This window comes from Maniola hyperantus, chromosome 13 (assembly GCF_902806685.2).
Source record: "Maniola hyperantus chromosome 13, iAphHyp1.2, whole genome shotgun sequence".
NCBI lineage: Eukaryota > Metazoa > Arthropoda > Insecta > Lepidoptera > Nymphalidae > Maniola > Maniola hyperantus.
In genome coordinates, this window is record NC_048548.1 from 1,647,275 (window position 1) to 1,664,712 (window position 17,438).

The 17,438-nt window shown below is 38.1% G+C and overlaps 1 protein-coding gene across 1 annotated transcript in view; it reads left to right on the forward strand.

Moving 5' to 3' along the window:
* The first annotated feature begins 3,591 nt into the window (after positions 1 to 3,591).
* mwh (multiple wing hairs) overlaps positions 3,592 to 17,438 on the forward strand; it is a 121,518-nt gene continuing 107,671 nt past the window's right edge. The window contains exon 1 of the mRNA XM_034974496.2: positions 3,592 to 3,925. The gene's annotated coding sequence lies outside the window, so the exon portion shown is untranslated. The remainder of the gene's footprint in view (positions 3,926 to 17,438) is intronic.

The following is a 17,438-nucleotide window of genomic DNA, read 5'->3' on the forward strand; positions in this document are numbered from 1 at the left end:
AGCAGGTCTTTGGATTTGGGATTTGCATTTGGCTTTTAACGATTTTATATGCATCGCCATATATGTCACATTCAAGGCCTTTGCAGAGATCGTCCCATGCTTTGGTTTTAGATGCTGCTATGATTTTCTTAAGCTCTTTTTTGGAGATTTTATGCTCTTCTTTCAGTCTCTCTCTTTCAGTTGGTTCTTTGGATTTTTGAAATTTTCTTCTTTTTTGTCTTGTTTCCTTAATCTTCCTTTGTACTGTTTCATTCCACCAGTATGGTAGCTTGTAGTTATTGTCGCATCTTACACGAGGTGAACTTTCCTTAAATGCCTTGTCGAAAGCTCTTTCGCAATGTTCACTATCAACTTCTCTGTTTTCTATCTCCCTTCTAAAAACTGAGTTAAATATATCCAGGTTTGTTTTTCCATAAATATACTTAGAGCTATTCTCTGTTGTCATCTTTTGTATTGTTGTTAGAATAAATTTATGATCACTCATTGATTCATCGTCTATAATCGACCATGTTACCTTTCCCTTTTTTGCGTTTCCACTGATAATCGTTACGTCTATGAACGATTTTCCATTATGCCGAACACATGTGGGTAGTTTGCCGTCATTTAAAATAACCAAATCTAGGCTGTTAATCCATTCTAGAAGCTCTTCCCCTTTCTTGTTTGTTTGTGTTCCACCCCAGCTGGGGTGTTTAGCATTCAGGTCTCCTGTAATTATAATTTTTTTATCTTTTGTCTGCACCTCTATTATATCCTGTTGGATCCTATTTAGATTATTTTTAAAATCCTCTAGCGTGCATTTGTTTGGGCTCATATATATACTGTATAGTGCAATATCTGCAGTTTCTATACAGACGTAGCAATCAGATGAGCGGTAGGTTCTAACATGATATTTATTGCTAAAGTTTATGATCATTGTATTTCCGGTTGAGTCAATATACCTGTGTTTTCCTTTCGCATTATACATAGATGTATTTGGTTCACTGATAGCAACAAAGTCGCATTTCCTCTCGGCTGCAACTACGTTAGCCATATCATGTGCGCTTACGCTCCTGTTTGTATTTATTTGGAGGACCGTGAACGCACTGATTCTTTGTTCCTGCGGCCTGTCTCTTTCCTCGCTAATCTAAGAACCTTTTGAAAAGATTGACATTTGCTACTTCCAGCTGCGTGACCATGCTCATTGCAGTGTGGACAGAATGGTTCCTCATTGCAGTTTTTTGCTATATGTTCGTTTCCAGTGCATTTACGGCACTTTTTGCTCCTGTCTTCTTCCTTGCATTGGGTGGCTTTATGGTCATAGCCCCAGCAGCGGTAACATCTTAGTATTTCTATCCTTTCCTCTACGTAACATATATTCAGACCACATCTTAATTTCTGCTTGTCCAATATTCTCATACCGTCTCTCTCTTCCATCCATATAGTAGCTATTTTATTTCCATTCTTCATTGGGCGTAGCCCTTTAACTTCTAGATGTTCTAGGTTACAGATTAAGTTTGTATTTATTATTGCTTGTCTTATGTCTTCTTCTTCAGCAGTTGCATCTACATCCTTAATATGCAAACATTTTCTTTTGATCTTATTATGCACCGCAATATCGCAACTCTCCTTAAGTTCCTTTATGACCTTATCTTTATCCACCTTCTCCGAAATCTTTACCAAAACTTTCCCTGAGTTTGTTTTTCTAACTCCTGTTATATACTCGAGAGCGTTGTTGTCCTTCAAACCTTCTTTAAGTTTTCTAACTGTGTCTGCATAAGTGGCTGCTTTGTCTTCTATCACTATAATATTATTTTCAATGTCATTTTTCTTCCTTTCTTTGTAGCTATTCTTTACCTTATTTGTTCTCAGATATACTTTGAGATTTGTTTCAAAGAAGGTAACTTCCAAAATTTTCCTCATATTTTCTGCTCCGATTGATTGGGGGGAAACTATAGTTATCTCCCGTTTTTCATAGTTTTCACAGATTTTTCTTAGTTCCTGACACAGGTGAAAAACATCGCATTGAGTTTTGCCATCTTTTTGTGTAGGGTCATAGAAAAAACCAGTGATATTTTTTTCTTTCGTGTGGTTGCCATCATTTGTTTTGTATATATTGCGCTGCGTGACAGTCGTATATTTTCCTCCTTTACATTCTATCTTTTCTCCCTCTGTAAGTTCTGGATGCCTGTTAAGGATCCTTTTTCCCATCCTCGTCTGCCTTTCTTTGATTTCATCGCAGAAGTATACTACGTTATCAGGCAAGTCTCTGAACGGGTCTCCACGATTTATCTGAACATTTTTAAAACTATCTTCAGTCCAGTCTTGGTCAACAACCCGTACAAACTCCTCATAAGTATTTATTGTTGACCCTGTAAGGTTGAAATTGTCTTTCCTTTCAGTACCTGTGCAACACTGTTCTTTGCTATGTTCCATGTCTTTAAATCTTTTCTCATATGACATCCTTAGTTCTTTTAATTCGTTTTCCAACTTAGTATATCTGCACTCTTGCGCCTCTCTATACTCTTTTAACTCCTTCTGTACCTCTTGAATTTTAAGTGTGTCATGTTTATATCTCGTGGTCACCTGTTTGACCAAGCTTGTTATTTCCATTGCAAACTTCTTTACTTCCTTGTGTACATTTTTGTTGCCTTTTATAAAGTTATTTAGTTCTTCAGTCCTTGATTTTAGTTTAATCAGTTCTATCGATGGTTGAATTTCTTCTAGTTTTAGTGCAATAGGGCTCGACATTTTTTTCCTTTTCTTCGGACGATCATCCGACGTTGGAATCTCTTCTTTATTCATACTTTCTAGTTCTTCAGTATCCTTAAGTTGATTTTCCTCTGGCGGCTGATAGCTTTGCAGCTTTTCAGTTGCCGGTGGCGTTCTTTTAATGGAATCCCTCCTCACAAATGGGTTTATTAACTGTTCCAGTTTTTCCTGTCTGTCGTGCTCAGTGTTTAAATTGTCAATTTCTTCTGAAAAGCGATAGTTGCCCTCCCCAGATACGGTAGGGCTGACTGAACTAGGTTCAGTGTGGGATTCTCCGCAGGGTAAACCAGCTGCGGTACCCACCTGGGGTACATTAACTTTACCATTCGCTTCCATTTTTTGGCTGAACTACAGCTTGCTTTTTCTGTCGGGGTAAAGTCCCTTAGGCCGCATCTTACAAGATTAAAGGCACGCCCATGCCTACTGGTTTTGGTTCACGCCGGGTATTTGATTTCCCCGGTACCACCCATATCTGGGAGGCATTCCCCTATCCACCACCCAGGGGACGCGCCCGATGGGAGACCCAGCAACTCCGCACGGGACACGCCACCGTCTTGCGTCACCTGAATCCAGCGGCTCCCTGCGACTCATCTGATAATGTCCGTCCATCTAGTGGGGAGTCTTACAACGCTGCGCTTTCCGATGGGAGGTCGCCATTTCAGCACCTTAGGACCCCAACGCGTCGGTTAATTTGGTTCGGTAGTTCGGGGATCAAATAGGGGTTTGAAATTTGACTAGCCCACGCGGACAAAGTCGCGGTCATGAGGTAGTGTACGATAACCATTAAACCGCCCATGCGCGTGCGCCGAGAATCTATCATTCAGTTCAATAGACAGTTTCCTTTCGAGCGCGCGCTTTTGTACCATTTCTTTATCTTCCCGCGAAAACAAAAACAAACGATAAAAAAAGATCGATCACTTGAGAAAATATAAACATAAGGCAATTAGTTCGATATTTAAAAGAAATATTTGTGAAATATTAATTGACAAAAATACGAGTGATTTCATCAGAAATGTAAAATAAACTTTTGAATCGAGGAATTCGGTTCGGTGTGATTTTTAGTGCAGTGCTGTTAATTGTTAGTTTTATCGATTGTTAAAAATATCGATATTTCAAGTGAAATGGTGTTCCGATAATTGCAAGGTGCAACTCGGAAAGGAATGCGAACAGATTGGAGGTGAATGCATAATAATTAAACTACTTTCTTGATGCCGGCTTCCGAGCAAAATGAATTGCAAAATTGCAAAATTACGTAAATACGTAATTTTTTATAATACTTGTACTTATTTAAGTTTTGTTTGTTGTATGATTTATTGACGAAATTTATTATGTCATTCTGAGACAAGATCCATGTTCGGTAGTGAGCCGGCGGCGGCGGTTCGTTGATCATGACGATGAATCCGCACATGGCCAGCGTGGTAGACTATGGCCAAAACATTCTCACTCTGAGAGGAGACCCGCGCTCTGTAGTGAGCCGGTGATGGGTTGATCATGATGATGATGATGAAATGATTTGATCATTTCTCGTCTCTGTGGCAGAGGCCTACATGAAGTCATAAAACTTAAGCTTTTCAAGTTAAGTTTAGTGATAAAGGTAGGTATTCTAACGTCTAGACTAGACGTAAGTTGATAGCAAGTGTTCATTAGTTCCCGCATTTGCGCGGTTTCCGAATTAAGTACATGTTACACGCTAATCCCTCAGTCTCAGAGGTATTTGACCTCTTTATAATTAACTTGCTGGTGCCCGCGACTTCGTCCGCGTGGATTTACGTTTTCAAAATCCCTCGGGAACTCGGGATTTTTCGGTATAAAAAAGTAGCCTATGTGTTAATCCAGGGTATAATCTATGTCCATTCCAAATTTCATCCAAATCCGTTCAGCCGTTTTTGCGTGATTGAGTAACAAACATCCAAACATCCAACATCCAAACATCCAAACATTCAAACATAGAAACATCCACTACACTTTCACATTTATAATATTAGTAGGATTAATATTCAATACCTTCCAAGGTGTAATGACCTATAATCTAAATATATAAAACGAAAAGGTGACTGACTGACTGACTGACTGAGTGAGTGACCGACTGACTGATCTAACAACACTAAAATCGGATCGGGCTGAAATTTGGCATGCATATAGGTATTATGACATAGGCATCCGCTAAGAAAGTTTTTTTGAAAATTCAATTGGTTTGGTTCAAGGGGTTTGAAATTTGTGAAGTCCACGCGGACGAAGTCGCGAGCATTAGCTAGTAATAAATAATAATTAATAAATTAGCCAGACAGTCGTAAAACTAGTAATAATTTATAGACCTAGTTTCCTACCTATTTTTTCTATCAGCGGCCTATCCAGTTATTTTTATCGATACATACCTAACTGCTCTTGCCTACGAAAAATAATAAAAGTACCGATTAAAAAACATTGGACTGTAAATGGAATGTAACTTTTAAATTTAGAATACTACTGAATTCTGAAGCTGTGATAGCCTAGTGATTAGGACGCCCGTCTTCTAATCGGGGGTCGGGGGTTCGATCGGGCACGCACCTCTAACTTTTCGGAGCTATGTGGAATAACTTTTTTTTAGAACGAAATATTTTTAATTGCGTACCTATTAAATGGCACGCAATTTAGTAGATTTACAATAATTATGTAAATTGGATTTGTTAACTCCCTCGCTCAAAAGAAGCAATTACCAACAGTGATTTTGTATTTTTTCAGCCTTTTATTGAAATCGGACGAAAATAGATCTAGAATCTAGAATAGATGTATCTGTAGGTATACTTACTTAAATTATTGACTTCAATATTCTGTCCTGAATCCTGATGAATTATATTCCAAATCTTGGCAATGACCCTCCATCCTTATAGGTATACCTAGTTCAGAAGGTACCTAGGTGCGTTGAATTTGTAAACCGGCCAAGTGCGAGTCAGACTTGCACACCGAGGGTCCCGTAGTACAGTCGTATGTTTTTCGACATTTTGCACGATAAATTAAAAACTATTATGCATAAAAAACAAATATAAATCTGTTTTAGAATGTATTAGGTAAAGCCCTTTCTTATTATAATACCCCACTTGGTATAGTTATCTAATTTTGAAAATTGAAAATACTTATTATTTGTTCATGACCACAGTTAAATTAATTTTTTGTGTGATGTAACCATAAATTAACGGTTTTCAGATTTTTCCCTTATATTTCCTATAAGACCTACCTACCTGCCAAATTTCATGATTCTAAGTCATAGTCAAGTACCCAGGTACCCTATAGGTTTCTTGATAGATCGACAGACAGACAGACAACAAAGTGATCCTAAGTATAAGGGTTCCATTTTTCCTGGTTTCTTGATAGATTGATTGATAGATAGACAGACAGACAGACAACAAAGTGATCTTATTGTCTCAATGGCTCTCAGGTCTTAGCTTTAAGTTGTGGTGTGTGGCACAATTTGTATAAATAAACGTCTTTTCTTTTCTTAAATAATGGAAAAAGGGTTCCATTTTTCCTTTTGAGATATACATGTTTAAAACATAACAACAAAACTGGATATTTAGACCATTTAGACCATCGATGTATCAACCAGACAAATGCCTAGACGTGGCGGCCGGACTTTTCTCATGATATCAATTTAACGGGTATATATCGTGATGTAATTCCAAATGTACAGCGTTTCCCGTTCTCACTGACCGTACCAAATCGCCATTTAACACAATACGGGTAGATTCCGTACGTGTCGGTGCACGCTGATAGAAATAGCGGACATTTATACACCGGCTTGAAGAATAGCTGCTGAGTTTCTTGCCGGCTTTTCTCAGTAGAAATTTCTTTCAGAACGCGGTGGTAGAATCCCAAACGTGCCTAGCTAAGAAACACTTAGTAGTCCTTCTTCTAAATAGGTACTTATATGAAAACAAAAGATGACTGACAGAATGACTGACTGATCTATTAACGCACAGCTCAAACTACTGAACGGATCGGGCTCAAGCATGCAGATAGCCTATTATGACGTAGACATCCACTAAGAAAGGATTTTTGAAAATGGAACCCCTAAGGGATAAACTTTTAAACTTTCAGGGCGTCTGGCAGGGGTTTGCCACGACACGACGTGTCTGGCAGTTCATGACGTGTTGTCTAATACTATTCAGGAAGAAAATATAACAAAAACTAGCTGATGCCCGCGACTTCGTACGCGTGGATTTATATTTTTAAAAATTCCGTGGGAATTCTTAGATTTCCCGGGACAAAAAATTGCCTATGTCACTCTCCAGGTCTTTAACTATACCCACGCAAAAAATCACGTCGATCCGTTGCTCTGTTACGACGTGATTGAAGGACAAACCAACAAACAAACACACTTTCACATTTATACCATGGCTACCGTTTAGACAAGATTTCTTACACCTTTGTTACCTGTTGTACCTCCCAAAGGCATCATGATCCAAATTTCATAGTCACTGATCGTTCCTCCCTGTGTTGGGGATAATACGCAGATAAACTTTAAAGCCTCAATAGCTCAACCGGTAATGGAGTGGACTGAAAACCGAAAGGTCGACGGTTCAAACCCCGCCTGTTGCACTATTGTCGTACCTACTCGTAGCACAAGCCTGACGCTTAGCTGGAGAGGAAAGGGGAATATTAGTCATTTAACATGGCTAATATACTTTAAAAAAAAAAAAAAAAACTTTCAGCTTTTATGGGTATGCTGATTAGACAAGATTTCTTACACCTTTGTTACCTGTTATCTCCCAAAGCCACCATGATCCAAATTTCACAGTCGCTGATCGTTCCTCCTAGTGTTGGGTACAATTCGCAGAGAAAATTTTAGCTTTTATAAATTAACGAAGGTCTGGGCCTGGCAGGCTGTTAGTCCATACCATATACGTACCTATATTGTTCAGTACCTGTAGTACAAGATTTTACGTCTCACCAAACCAAACCAAATTCGAGAGGCCAAATACTTCCGCGTTACAGTAAACTGGATCTTAAAAGCCTTGTGTTAAAGTTCAAGTTTGTCTACACTTCTACAGCCAGCGCTCCAAGCGGAAACATTGCGAAATTAAAATCAGTGGCATTGAATATTTGACTTCAATTCAAGGCTGTTTAGGTCCATTTTTACTGTAACGCGGAAGTATTTCGACTCTCGAATTTGGTTTGGTTTGGTGAGACGTAAAATATTGTACTACGGGTACAGGTAAGATATTGAACGTTCGCATTCCACGATGTGTTACATTGACATCGATGTAATAGGAGTTGACATTTGACTTGTTCAGCTCGGTTGAACATCGTGATCGTTCAGTGGCGTGACTCGCGTGTATGAAAGGCGATACTTTAGGGCTTACAAGTTACAACGAATTCCAGGACTTAAGGTAGCTCAGTTCGGTGCTTTCTCCATACAAACGTAGGAGGTAAAATACAACAATATTCGATATTGTACAATGTACGGCACTAACTTAAGAATTATATCGATTTATCTCGTCATTATCTAGGTTTATTGATATATAAAATATTGAAAAAATATTGATTTAAAAGTTACGAGGCTCAAAAGATTCCTATTTTAACACTAAATTAATGACAACTTTGGGCGTAAATAAATAAGATTAGGGATATGAAAATTCTAAAACAATTTATCATTAGACGTTGTTTATTTATTCATTAGTTGAAATAACTTTACGCGCGCGCTTGATTTCAGTGAAAATCATCGTGCCTCTCAACTTTCTCATACAATGTCAAGTGAAAAGCAAACATTACCCACGTGCGCTGCCAATTTCGGTCGAGCGTCCTGCGTCACCTTAAGGCACTGTAAATACCGAAGTTTCCTTCTCTCTCACACATTCTGACATTTTCAACCATTGTGAAAGATTCAGTGCTTGTACACTTTTAACAAATGTGGCTCAGTCAAGTCCTAAACAATAAAATTACGTTCATTTCAGACATATTTTTGCTGTCATATCAGTGGATAGTATTCATAAACCTGAAACCCTACAACATTACTTGAGATGCCCCCGATTTAGGCGCATTTCACAACTTTTTAGGCGCATGCAGTGCGGCGACGGTGCGCTACCGCTAAAAGTCACAATTTAAGGCCCAAGACACAGGTCTGGCAAATTTAATTTGGTTTTTCACAATTTGTAAACCAATGCGAACTAAACCAAGGAGACTTATGAGATTTTTTTTGGTAGATTCTACTTTCATTAGTTAGAGCCAATATTTAGAATAACGATAAAAACTAAGTAGGTACCTACCTGACACACATTAGAATATCTAAATGTCTGCGCATTTGAATTTCAGATTTTATACATAGATGTCATCAGCTAATCAACTTTCACAAATTCTAATTTTATTGATTTTTTTGATCTACTTACATACATCATCATTTATCTGTACAATACTAAGGACGAGTCTCCTTTGAGTTGTTTTGCGCTATCGATACTATCGATAGTATTGTGACGCCACGACACTATCGATAGGTTGCAGTTACTATCGGTTTTGCCCTAGCTATCGATAGGCAACTCTAAATTGTACATCGATAGCGGATTTGTACAGCATTGTCTCTGTCGTTGAGACAGACAAAACGTTATATAGGTATGAGTGACAGAGACAACGTTCTACAATGCCGAAATGTCATTCTAAATGCCGATGTACATTATTTTCTGCCGCGTACTCTATTTGTCTGGTTGATCGAAATGATCGATGTATCGATGGTCTAAATCTAAAATGGTCTAAGTTAATATCCCCAGGGTTGACCTTGTTTGTTTTTAAACACAATTTCCACAAGATTTTCAAACACCTAAATCCACATGGACGTAGTCGCAAACATCATTAATAAAATTATTCTAGTATAATATATAGAAAAAATATATATATATATATATATATATATATATATATATATATATATATATATATATATATACTAAGGTATATATACATTATACATAATGTTTTGGTTGCTCTTACTAATGACAAATAGATTACACATTTCCTTTCTAGTTTAATTTCTAGTCTAAAGAAAGTTGTCCCGTTCTGTGATACCCAATTGATACCAGGTTAGACTGGGGGCACACGATACGTTGCGGCGCCGCACCGCAAAGATTTCACCGTATCAGCGGGCACACGAGCGGTGCGGCGCCGCAACGTTAATATGTCGCAGTGGCGCCGTAGCAGCGTTGGACAGTCCTTGTCACGCATAAACAATAGGGCGATTGTCTAAAACCTGCATCAATCATTATTACAATCTCAATTGTTCTGATTGGCTGAATTTGTGCGATTCTTGTTGCAACAATGCATTGTGGCCAATAGTGAGCGAGCATTAACCAATCAGAGATGATTGCGATCGTGACATTGTAGCTGTCAAACAACCGCGGTAGGGCCACTGAGCGGTGCCGCTCCGACGTCGCAACGCATTCACCCCTCCCCGCCTCGTTTCTTTTTTTTTTTTTTTTTTTTTTTTTTTAATATTTCTATGTAAGACCACACGTAAGACGACGCAACGACACCGCTCCGGCGCCGCACCCGCCGCCGCAACGCATCGTGTGCCCCCGCTCTAGGTAGATAAGAAAGTGGTCGTACCGAAGGTTTTTGTGGCAAATACTAATGCAATATTGATGCACATCTCCACCCACAGATGTAATGAACTCGTCACTAATGAGTCTGTAGAACATTAATAACTGCTAAGACTAGTTTTTATTCCCGACTTCATACTTGTTTTCATCATCACATCAGTAGATACATCTGCAATCTTTAGAACCCATCGATATAAACGACAAGATATGGTGAAGCGAACAAAAATTTTCACGGTTTAGAAACCAAATAAATAAGCGCCACCTCTTAGATCTGATGAACGACCCGTTTGAAATCCAGACGTCATTGAGGTTGCATTGGTGCATAAGCACCAATGAGTCGGTGCCATTTTGTTTGTTCAATAACCCTCTGTCCATACGAAGTAATATATAAGTCAATGTTAGAACCTTTAGAATTCCACACGGAAATTCATAGTCAAGATCATCATCATCATCATGATCAACCCAACAGATCACATTTATGACGACCTCCTTAGCGCTGTGGTCTTATTAGTAGGAGGTCCCGGGTTCGATTCCTGACAGGAATTTTATAATTTCTGGTCTGGTCTGGTGGGAGGCTTCGGCCGTGGCTAGTTACCACTCTACCGGCAAAGCCGTGCCATATCCTCCATACTAATATTATAAATGTGAAAGTGTGTCTGTCTGTCCGTCTGTCTGTTTGTCTGATAGCCTTTCACGGCCCCTCCGTTCAACCGATTTTGACGAAATTTGGTACAGCGATAGCTTGCATCCCGGGGATGGACATAGGCTACTTTTTAGGGTTCCGTACCTCAAAAGGAAAAACGGAACCCTTATAGGATCACTTTGTTGTCTGTCTGTCTGTCTGTCTGTCTGTCTGTCTGTTAAGAAACCTACAGGGTACTTCCCGTTGACCTAGAATCATAAAATTTGGCAGGTAGGTGGGTCTTATAGCTGATATTTGGGGGAACAATCTGAAAACCGTGAATTTAGGGTTAGATCACACAAAAAAATTAAATTGTGGTCATGAACTAATAATTAGTATTTTCAATAATTAGTATATCAAGTGGGGTATCATATGAAAGGTCTTCACCTGTACATTCTAAAACATATTTTTATTTATTTTTATGCATCATAGTTTTTGAATTATCGTGCAAAATGACGAAAAAATACGACTGTAGTACGGAACCCTCATTGCGCGAGCCTGACTCGCACTTGGCCGGTTTTTATCCCGGAAAATCAAAGAAGTCCCACGGGATTTTAAAAACCTAAATCTACGCGGACGAAGTCGCGGGCACCCTCTAGTTTACAATAAATTGTTTATTATGTGTTACCTATTTAGGAATTTATAACATTGTATTCTTGATTATAATCATTTAATTAATAGTATGGTTGGAAACCTCAGTGTAAAAAAATATTTTAAGCTGCAGCCAGATAGTGGGTGGGTTGTCAAACATTACAAAACAACAATAATTTGGGTAGAATTATAAAAATCTTGCAAGAATAGATCAAGCAAGCTTGCCTACTATCTTGCAAGATAGTAGGCAAGTTAGTTTATGGGTTGATTAATTATTATTATTCAATAATTATAATATTCAGTTTCAAGTATCACAATTTTTTTAATGCAGCGACCTCTCGTCCGATCTTCGTATGGATGGACTAAAAGTGTCATATTGACGATCGCAAAGAAAAAATGGCAGTCTACAAAAACGTGATTCTTCAGGAATGTGTTTTTAACGCAAAACTGCGACATTTTTAAAATAATGAAGTTATTTTATTCGCAACAATTCATTTTGGAGCATTATCTAAAAAATGATTACGTCTTTCTTGTGATGTACCTATTTATTTTTCAAAATGCAATCTACAGTACACGGCAGAAAATAATGTACATCGCCCTTTAGAATGACATTTGGGCTTTGTAGAGCGTTGTCTCTGTCACTCATAACTAAATGACGTTTTGTCGCTCTCAACGACAATCAAATCCGCTATCTCCTTCTAAAGGTACATTATTTTCTGACGCGTGCTTTAAGTGCCTAACTTTTTCTATTTCGTACAAGAAAAGCAACTTTTACATTGAGATTTTTCCTAGAACCTAGATAGATATTTATTGATTATAGATAACATATTCGTAGAGTCTGGACGCAGCATTACATGATCGAGCAAGAAACATCGCCTGACTCGTTCGAGTTTCTTTTTTTACAAGTTATCGTTATTTTATGCATACGATACAATAGCAGCGAACCAGCTGATCCGTTTAACTATTCAGTTATACTTTACTTGCCTTATCAGGGTTCCGTACCCAAAGCGAGCCAACGGCACCCTAACCCTAGCCTCCTCTAACCATATTATATGGCGAATTTAAAAATGGCCGCCATACAAATTAAAAATACGTAGGGACTAGGTACTAACAAATCAATACATAATTATTAGATACAGTTCTTGCAGTTCACGAAGGCAAATGGTTCATGCTTGTGTTTAAGTCGTATCGGTATAAGTAAGGTACACTGAATGTGTGCGTTTGCGACTGATTGGTCCGACATGCACGCACACTTACGCAATGCCCGTGTTTCCGACGTAACCACAAGCAAAGTCCACTCGCCTTCATGAATTGCAAGAACTATACCTACATATCCACCTGATGATTTAACGTAAAACATTGAGTACGTATATTTTTAGAGTTGTGAAAAATTATAACAAATTTAATTCGCTAAATCGTTCATCTATTGGTTCAATTACCCTACATAGTATTATATTTACCTAATTTTTAAAACCCCATGTAAAATATACATGTACCATATTCGAGCAAAATAAATGATTGGTTGATCTTGTACGATGGTACGGAACCTTTGCGTGCGAATCCGACTCGCGCTTTACGTGCCTTATTTATATTTGTGAACGAAATAGGTATCAGCCTAATGTGTTTCGTAAATGCTTGTCTGGTTCCTGATGTAGCTAAAAAAGATGGTTCCTATGTTTTCATTAATTAGGTAGATAATTAAAACTGAAGTGGGTCGTATTTACATTGTTATTTTGTATTAATTTCGTTGTTATATATAAAAGGAAAAGCTGACTGACTGACTGACTGACTGACTGATTGCCTGATCTATCAACGCACAGCTCAAACCACTGGACGTATCGGGCTGAAATTTGGCATGCAGATAGCTATTATGATAGCCAGTGGTTTGAGCTGTGCGTTGATAGATCAGTCAGTCAGTCACCTTTTCCTTTTATATATTTAGACTTTTAAGCCCCTTAGGGGTTGAATTTTCAAAAATCCTCTCTTAGCGGGTGCCTACATCATAATAGCTATCAGCATGCAAAATTTTAGCCCGATCCGTTGAGTAGTTTGAGCTGTGCGTTGATAGATGAGTCAGTCAGTCAGTCAGTCACCTTTTCCTTTTATGTATTTAGATGAAAAAGGTGACTGACTGACTGATCTATCAACGCATAACTCAAACCACTGGACGGATCGGGCTGAAATTTGACATAGCTATTATGACGTAGACATCCGCTAAGAAGGGATTTCAGAAAATTCAACCCCTAAGGGGGTAAAATAGGCGTTTGAAATTTGTGTAGTAATTTGTGTGTGTAGTAGTGGAATAAGCTAGTGATAACTAAAATGATGAAACGAGATCACTTGTATTTCACTTAAAAATTGAGGGTGGCTTCAAAATTTATGGGGTATTATAATATATATCAGTTCAAAGTAGCCAATTTGTATTTACATATATAAACAGTTTGGCCGTCTGTGCATACGAATTTGTAGGTTATAAGGTTAATTTAATTTGGTGATGTATGACACTGGAAAACATTTGGAAACCGGTTGAACTGTTAGATCGTATGACAGTTTTTAGTTTTGATTCAAGCTAGAGAAAACTTAAAATATAGGATGGGACCCTCAGCAATGGGAAAGATGAGGAAAGTACAGATAATTCGCAGAGAAAGCTCTTATTCAAAGCGAGTAATATCTTTTTAATTCGTTCCGTGAACTCCGAATTGGAAATGTCTTCGGCTTATGAAAATGAAATTCAGATCTTGTGCGCAAATATTAGTAAGTAGAGTACGCGGCAGAAAGTAATGTAAATCGACCTTTAGAAGGAGATAGTAGATCTGTAGAGCGTTGGCTCTGTCACTCATACCCATATGACGTTTTGTCGGTCTCAAAAGCTGAAATGTCATTCAAAGGCCATTATAAGGCGATGTACATTACTTTCAACCGGGTACTGTACTAAGCTATTTCGTAATCGAGAATCCTCGAATTCGGATCGGATGTAGTGTGTAAAGAGCCTTAAGTCGTGTTCCGGTAGACCGCTGCTGTCGGAAGCTATTGAAGTATTTTTAGGGTTCCGTACCTGAAAAGGAAAAACAGAACCCCTATAGGATCACTTTGTTGTCTGTCTGTCTGTCTGTCTGTCTGTCTGTCAAGAAACCTACAGGGTACTTACCGTTGACCTAGAATCATGAAATTTGGCAGGTAGGTAGATCTTATAGCTGACAAGTGGGGAAAAATCTGCAAAACCGCGAATTTAGGGTTAGATCACACAAAAAAAATTAAATTGTGGTCATGAACTAATAATAATTAGTATTTTCAACTTTCCAAGTGAGTGACTATATCAAGTGGGGTATTATATGTAAGGTCTTCACCTGTACATTCTAAAACAGATTTTTATTTATTTTTATGCATCATAGTTTTTGAATTATCGTGCAAAATGTCGAAAAAATACGACTGTAGTACGGAACCCTCATTGCGCGAGCCTGACTCGCACTTGGCCGGTTTAATTATATTATTATATCTACACGTTTGTTGTAGGCTATAGCTATGTCTAGTAGCTACTCTTTCATATATAAGCGCGTTCAATCTGAGATTGCATCATTTCTTATCATCATACGAGATTGTAGTCATAAAAATAAATGAATATGATATGACATCTTTTTTGAAAATCTTTTTTATTCGTATAAACTTTTACAAGTGCTTACGAATAGTCGGATGCATCTATCACTGGTTCGGAATGCCTTTCCTGCCGAGAAGAACCAGCAAGAAACTCGGCGGTTGCTCTTTTCAAATATTTGATATAGGTACAATTACAGTAAACATACAGACAGGTGTTTATTATCAGAACAAAGTAGATATTAGAGACATTTAAAGATTTATTTACATATAATATTATATCTATTTTTGTTAATATTTTGGCCTCATTGAACTTTGCCAAAATGTTGTTTTGGCTGATAATTAAATTGTTATAGCGGTAACAGCGGTATGAGATAAGTATAGCCTGCTTCTCCTCGGTGCTGCTGACGGACGGTCAGACTGATGGACAGACGGACGGACAGCAGAGGCATAGGTAGTAATAGAGTCCCTTTGACACCCTTCGGGCACGGAACCATAAAAATCTAGTACAACTTAAAACACTAACAATAATTACCATATTCTTAAATTCCGGAACAAATTAGCTACACCGAGTAAACAACAACGCATTAGTGTTTACGTCGAACAACAAATTATAAGGTAGAGCGGGTAAGTAGGTTCAAACCCGCACGCTAGGGAAACCGCCTAGCGCAGTGAACGACAAAGCATAGAAAATGCGTTTGTAACGATTGACATTCGAAAATCATTATCAACCTTTAGAAGTCCACTGCGGACCATGTCCGAAAAATTATTGAGTAAGAACTTGCAATATGTCACATATATAATTTGAGTAAGAACTTGCAATATATCACATATATAATTAGAGTAAGAACTTGCAATATGTTACATATTATATAATTTGAGTAAGAACTTGCAATATATCACATATATAATTTGAGTAAGAACTTGCAATATATCACATATATAATTTGAGTAAGAACTTGCAATATGTCACATATATAATTTGAGTAAGAACCTACCTTTTCTGTGCTAGTGCTCTAGATTTAAGGAGTTTTTGTACTGTGCAACATTTACTTAGTTGAATAAATAATTTAATTTAATTTAATCATTATCAACCGATTGACGCCCACTGCTGGGTCTCTTGTAGGGACTTCCACACGGTCTCGTCTACCGCCTCAATCCAGCGGCTCCCTGCGACTCGTTTGATGTCATCGGTCCACCTAGTGCGGGGTCTTTCAACGCTGTTCCAAGTCAGACGGTCTACAAGACCGTGAAGTGTGGATTGTGGAAGTCCCTACAAGAGACCTATGTCCAGCAGTGGGCGTCTATCGGTTGATAATGACGATGATGGTAATCAAACTCCAATGGTTACGCTAAAGAAACACTATCAAGCATATTAATGACTAGCTTATGCTCGCGACTTCGTCCGCGTGGACTACACAAATTTCAAACCCCTATTTCACCCCCTTAGGGATTGAATTTTCAAAAATCCCTTCTTAGCGGATGCCTATGTCATGATAGCTATCTGCATGCCAAATTTCAGCCCGATCCGTCCAGTAGTTTGAGCTGTGCGTTGATAGATCAGTCAGTCAGTCAGTCAGTCAGTCAGTCAGTCACCTTTTCGTTTTATATATTTAGATACAGTATTGCATTGTATAATAATATTATTGTCATGAAGCTTTCTCTCTCTTCGAAGTATCCATCAGTATACGCATTCTCGATAAAGACTTATATGCTAATGGACTTATACATAATGCTAATATCTAGATATTAATGCAATGTATCCGCTACTCGAGCTGGATGATGTACTGTTACTTCACTATCATAATACTTTTAAAGTTAACGACAGCGTTACGACTTTCATAGATACGACTAGCTTATGCTTGCGACTTCGTCCGCATGGACTACATAAATTTCAAACCCTCATTTAACCCACTTAGTGGTAGAATTTCCTAAAATCCTTTCTTAACGTACACACTACAAAGAACACACCCTCCAATGTCTCTAGGACCAGCGGCTTAGGCTGTGTTGAAATATAAATCAGTCAGTCAGTCGGTCAGGATTTTGAATTTTATATGTACAGATAGTAACCAATTTGGAGAAAAGAATTTGAAAGAAAGAATTGCTGATTGCGACAGGAGAAACTTCGTGATTCTTTGAGTAAACCTTTGATTTTGAGATTGGTTTCGACTCAATCAGAATAGTAATAATTAAGAAAATAGTTTTAAGCCAATTGAAAATAAGCAATTAGAACTTTTTATAAAGCAACAAAAGGCCTGATTTAC